The sequence below is a fragment of the Chelonia mydas genome, chromosome 10, assembly GCF_015237465.2.
Source record: "Chelonia mydas isolate rCheMyd1 chromosome 10, rCheMyd1.pri.v2, whole genome shotgun sequence".
NCBI classification, from domain to species: Eukaryota; Metazoa; Chordata; order Testudines; family Cheloniidae; genus Chelonia; species Chelonia mydas.
Window position 1 is genome coordinate 270,205 of NC_051250.2, and position 6,051 is coordinate 276,255.

A 6,051-nucleotide genomic window follows, 5' to 3' on the forward strand; every position below is an offset into this window, starting at 1 on the left:
GGGCTGCACGGAACACGTGTCCGTCTGACCGCACGGCCCTGGGCCGACCCGTCGTCATCACCCGCCATGGCTCGGTGTCACCGTCACTGTCACCCGCCATCGCTCTGTGTCACCGTCACTGTCACCCGCCATCGCTCTGTGTCACTGTCACCCGCCATCGCTCTGTGTCACCGTCACTGTCACCCGCCATCGCTCTGTGTCACCGTCACCGTCACCCGCCATGGCTCGGTGTCACCGTCACCTGCCATCGCTCTGTGTCACCGTCACCCGCCATAGCTCTGTGTCACTGTCACCTGCCATCGCTCTGTGGCACCGTCACTGTCACTCGCCATCGCTCACTGTCACCATCACTGTCACCCCCCATCGCTCACCGTCACCCCCCATCGCTCACCGCCACCCGCCATCGCTCTGTGTCACCGCCACCCGCCATCGCTCTGTGTCACCGCCACCCGCCATCGCTCTGTGTCACTGTCACTGTCACCCACCATCACTCACCGTCACCCGCCATTGCTCTGTGTCACCCGCCATCGCTCACCATCACCCGCCATCGCTCTGTGTCACCGTCACCATCACCCCCCATTGCTCAGTCACCCGCCATCGCTCACTGTCACCGTCACCCGCCATCGCTCACTGTCACCCCCATCGCTCTGTGTCACCATCACCGTCACCCCCATCGCTCACTGTCACCGTCACCTGCCATCGCGCTGTGTCACTGTCAGCCGCCATTGCTCTGTGTCACCGTCACCCCTCATCGCTCACTGTCACCCGCCATCGCTCTCTGTCACTGTCACTCACCATTGCTCACTGTCACCCGCCATCGCTCTGTGTCACCGTCACCCGCCATTGCTCTGTGTCACCATCACTGTCATCCCATCGCTCACTGTCACCCGCCATCGCTCACCATCACTCGCCATCGCTCTATGTCACCGTCACCCCCCATCACTCACTGTCACCGTCACCCGCCATCTCTGTGTCACTGTCACCCCCACTGTCACCTGCCATCGCTCACTGTCACCGTCACCCGCCATTGCTCTGTGTCACAGTTACCTCCCATCACACTTTGTCACCATCACCCCCCCAGCGCTCTGTGTCACCATGACCCCCCCATCGCTCACTGTCACTGTCACCCACCATTACTCTGTGTCCCATCACCCCCCCATAGCTCTGTGTCACCGCCTCGTCCTCACCAGCACCCCCCCATCGCTCTGTGTCACCGTCACCGCCATCGCGCTGTGTCACCATCACCCCCCCCATCGCTCACTGTCACCCCCCCATCGCTCTGTATCACGGTCACCCCCCATTGCTCTGTGTCACCATCACCCCCCCCATAGCTGTGTTTCACCGCCTCGTCCTCACTATCACCCCCCCATCGCTCTGTGTCACTGTCACCCACCAGTGCTCTGTGTCACCGTCTCATTCTCACCGTTACCCCCCATCGCTCTGTCACCACCTCATCCTCACCGTCACCCCCCCATTGCTCTGTGTCACTGTCACCCCCCCATCGCTCTGGGTCACTGCCTCGTCCTCACTATCATCCCCTCCCACACACACCCTGCACCGATGTGACCAGGCCCGGCCTGCCAAGTATGGTTTCCAGGCACCCAATTTTTTACCAGAATGCCCGGTCAAAAAGGGGCTCTGGTCGGCACCACCAACCAGGCTGTTAAAAGTGAGGTCAGCAGCATAGTAGGGGCTAAGGCAGGCTCCCTGCCTGCCTTGTCTCCACGCAGCTTCCGAAAGTGGCCACCAGATCCCTGCGGCCCCCTAGGCACATGGGCAGTGCCCCAGTGCCAACTCAGCAGCTCCCAATGGCCGGGAACTGCAACCAATGGTACCTGCGTGGGCAGCACCTGCAGGTGCAAGGGAAGCACTCAGAGCCTCCGTGCCCACCCATGCGCTTAGGGGCTGGACTGCAGGGACCTGGCAGCCACTTCCTGGGAACCACGGTAAGCGCTGCTGGGACTGTGCACCCTGAACCCCCTCCTGCACCACAACCCCCTGCCCCAGCCTGGAGTCCCCTCCTGCACCCAAACTTCTTCCTGGAGCCTGCACCCCCACACCCTGCCCCAGCCCTGAGTCCCCTCCTGCATCCCAAACCCCTCATCCCTGGTCTCACACGCTGGACCCCTCCCCCCATTCCCCCCACACTCCTGCCCCAACCCGGAGCCCTCTCCCACACCCTGAACTCCTAGTTTCTGGCCCCACTCGGATCCAGCACACCCAGCCCAGAGCCTGTACCCCTCCCACACACCCCAACCCCCTGCCTCAGTCTGGTGAAAGTGAGGGTGTGGGGAGAGCAAGCAACAGAGGGATGGAGGATGGAGCAAGCAGGGGTGGGAGCCTCAACGAAGGGGCAGTGCCTCTGTGAAGGAGTGTTCAGTTTTGTGTGATTAGAAAGTTGACAACTCTACTGACAAGGGATCCTGCTTGCTCTGTGTCACCGCCTCATCCTTACCGTCACCCCCGCATCGCTCCGTGTCACTGCCTCATCCTCGCTATCATCCCCTCCCACCTACCCCCTGTCAGGGTTCCTTCCCCACTCTGAACTCTAGGGTACAGATGTGGGGACCCACATGAAAGACCCCCTAAGTTTATTCTTACCAGCTTAGGTTAAAAACTTCCCCAAGGTACAAACTTTGCCTTGTCCTTGAACCGTACGCTGCCACCACCAAGCGTTTTAAACAAAGAACAAGGAAAGAGACCACTTGGAGATGTCTTCCCCCAAAATATCCCCCCCCCAAGCCCTACACACCCCCTTTCCTGGGGAGGCTTGAGAATAATAGTCTAACCAATTTGTTACAAAATCATCAAAGACCCAAACCCCTGGATCTTGGAACAATGGAAAAATCAGTCAGGTTCTTAAGAGAAGGACTTTTATTAAAAAAGAAGAAAGGTAAAAATCATCTCTGTAAAATCAGGATGGAAAATACTTTACAGGGTATTCAGATTCAAAACACAGAGGATCCCCCTCTGGGCAAAACCTTAAAGTTACAGAAAACAGGAATAAACCTCCCTCTTAACACAGGGAAAATTCACATAAAACAAAAGATAAACTAATCCACCTTTCCTGGCTTACCTCTACTGGTTGCAATATTGGAGACTTGGATTAGGATGGGTTGGAGAAAATGGATTTCTGTCTGGCCTCTCTCAGTCCCAAAAGAGAACAACCACGTAAACAAAGAGCACAAATAAAAACCTTCCTCCCCACCCCGACAAGATTTGAGAGGATCTTGTCCCCTTATTGGTCCTTTGGGTCAGGTGCCAACCAGCTTAGCTGAGCTTCTTAACCCTTAACAGGTAACAGGATGTTGCCTCTGGCCCAGAGGGATTTTATAGCACTGTATACAGAAAGGTAGTTACCCTTCTCTTTATATTTATGACACCCCCATACCGATGTGTCCGGGCCCGGCCTGCCAAGGGATCCCACTCGCTCTGTGTCACTGCCCATCCTCACCATCAGCCTGCTCCACCCCCGCACACTGATGTGACTGGGCTCCGCCCAGGGATGCTGAGTGCTGTGTCACATACTCCTTACTGGGTTCTAAATATAGTGTAACAATTCAAGAAAAAGACCTGGACCACATGGGAAGCTCAATGACAACCTGTCCTAAATGTGCATTGGTGGCCAATAAAACAAGCAAATGGTAGGATTCATAAGGAAGGGGATTAGAAAATAATACTGAAAGCATTATAAAGCTGTTGTGTAAATCAGTGGGACATCTTCACTTGAAAGGCTGTGTTCAATTCATGTCACTTCATTCCAGAAAATATATAACTGTTTTAGAGAGGGTTCAGAGACCGGCAATAAAAATTATTAGAGGCCTGGATAGACTGCCATATGATACCATTAACTTGGGTTTGAATAGAGACTGGTAGTGGCTGGGTCATTACACATATTGAATCTATTTCCCCATGTTAAGTATCCTCACACCTTCTTGTCAACTGTCTAAATGGGCCATCTTGATTATCACTACAAAAGTTTTTTTCTCCTGCTGATAATAGCTCATCTTAATTAATTAGCCTCTTACTCCACTTTTTCATGTTCTCTGTATGTGTGTATATATATATATATATATCTTCTTACTATATGTTCCATTCTATGCATCCAATGAAGTGAGCTGTAGCTCACGAAAGCTTATGCTCTAATAAATTTGTTAGTCTCTAAGATGCCACAAGTCCTCCTTTTCTTTTTACGGATACAGGCTAACATGGCTGCTACTCTGAAACTTTTCATGTGTAGTCAGTCAATTACTGTTTATTTCAAGCCTGCCTGTATCTGACCGATTCTCTCCACATATGGCTATCACAACTCACTGCAGGCTGATTATGTTGTGACCTAAGAAGGTCCTACTTGGACCTGGTTACTACCCCAATGCTGCTAGCTGCAATACGTCTGCTGATATGGATAAACATTAGGTCATTCCCTCATCTGTTTTATGAAAAATAGAGTTTTCACCTTTTCTTCCTAAATCAACAGGTATCAAATGTCTCATGTATTTAAATTCTTGCCCATTTCTGTGGCAAGTATGCCTCTTCATTTTCCCTAGTAAATGATTCTGACTCTCTATGGGAGGTAACTATTCTTTCTGGCCAGCTGTCACAATGGTTTTGTTTGTTTAGCACCATAACAATTTAATTTTTTTGACTTTCTTCCAATTATAAGCCTGGTAAATCCATAGGTTTGAGTAACAGGTTTTGTGGGAAGTAAAATCCTTATTTCTCTATTAACCATCTCAACTATGGAAGCCAGTCCTCCTGTTGATGTATGTCTAATATCTAACATGGCTAGGTAGAGGTCTTTATTGTAATGTTTGGTTTTCTTCAAGAAATGTCTCATTGATCAAATGATCATTTACCTTGTGCTGATTAATGTCTTACTCCCAGCTGATTTGGCTCATAGTTGTTTTCAGTTTTCTGAAATTGGCCCTTTTAAAGAACCAGGTATATATATATATTATGGGTCTGGTCTTTATTCTGTTTGCACATTATAAATGTGATCAAGTCATGATCACTTGTACCTAAGCTACCATTAAGTTTTAGGTCTATGATCAGTTCCTCTTTATCTGTTAAGACATGGTCTAATATACAGTTCCCCTGTGGTGGCTACAACACTTTTTGAGTTATGATGGTGGCTGAGAAAGGAGGAAGGCTTGGGAGAAGGGGAAGATTAAAAGCTCTGCTTTAGCTATGTAAAGCCAAGCTTATGGCTAGACAGCCAAAAAGAAAGGTCAGAAATGTTATGTAAAGCCTCCACTCAAATGCAATTGTAAGATCCGTAACTTGTATCGTTAAGTTCTGCAACCTTTTTGCAGACTTTGTAACTTCAGTTAGTGTTAGCATAGCCTTTTAAGTGTTGTAACCTTTACAAGCTTTGTAACCTTTTCAGTTACCACTTGTATGAACCTCCAAGGTTTGCAATATTCAGAGAGAGTGTGAACAAGGGAGTGTGTGGGGGAGATAAGGGAGTGTGAACAAGGGAGTTAATGTGGGACTGGGTGGAGAGGAACTGCAAGGAGAAAAGAGCCCAGAGACAGGAGACAGGTGTGTCTGATGTAACCTGCCCTGAGAAGGCAATCGTGGGGTGCTGTAAAGAAAAGAAGAACCTGGTATGCATGAAGGGAACTGGTCTGTGAATGCGTCTCGGTGATATAAATAGAAGGAAAACTCAGTGTACGTGACAGGAGCCATTCAGTTCCAGCACGGCAATATGCATGCACAAGCCCCCTACTTCTTCTTGACCTGCTCACCGGCCCAGATCTGTGACTGCAGGCAGACACACCAGATCTACCATGCTTCGGCTTCTCAGCTTCCCATGGTAACTCTCTGCCTGTGCAAGTGTGTGGGTGCAGGAGGGTATGAATGCGGTGAATGTGTGTGTGTATGAATAAGCTCCATCCCTTTTCTGTCTGACCCAACAGCGGCATTGTAATAAAACTAATACAAGTGTGACCCTGGGTTGGTTTTTAGGGGAACAGAGATAACAAGAAACACAAGCTGAGATTTTAGTTTGGACAGAAGACAACAGATCTGGAATGTAGAGGTGGATCTGTG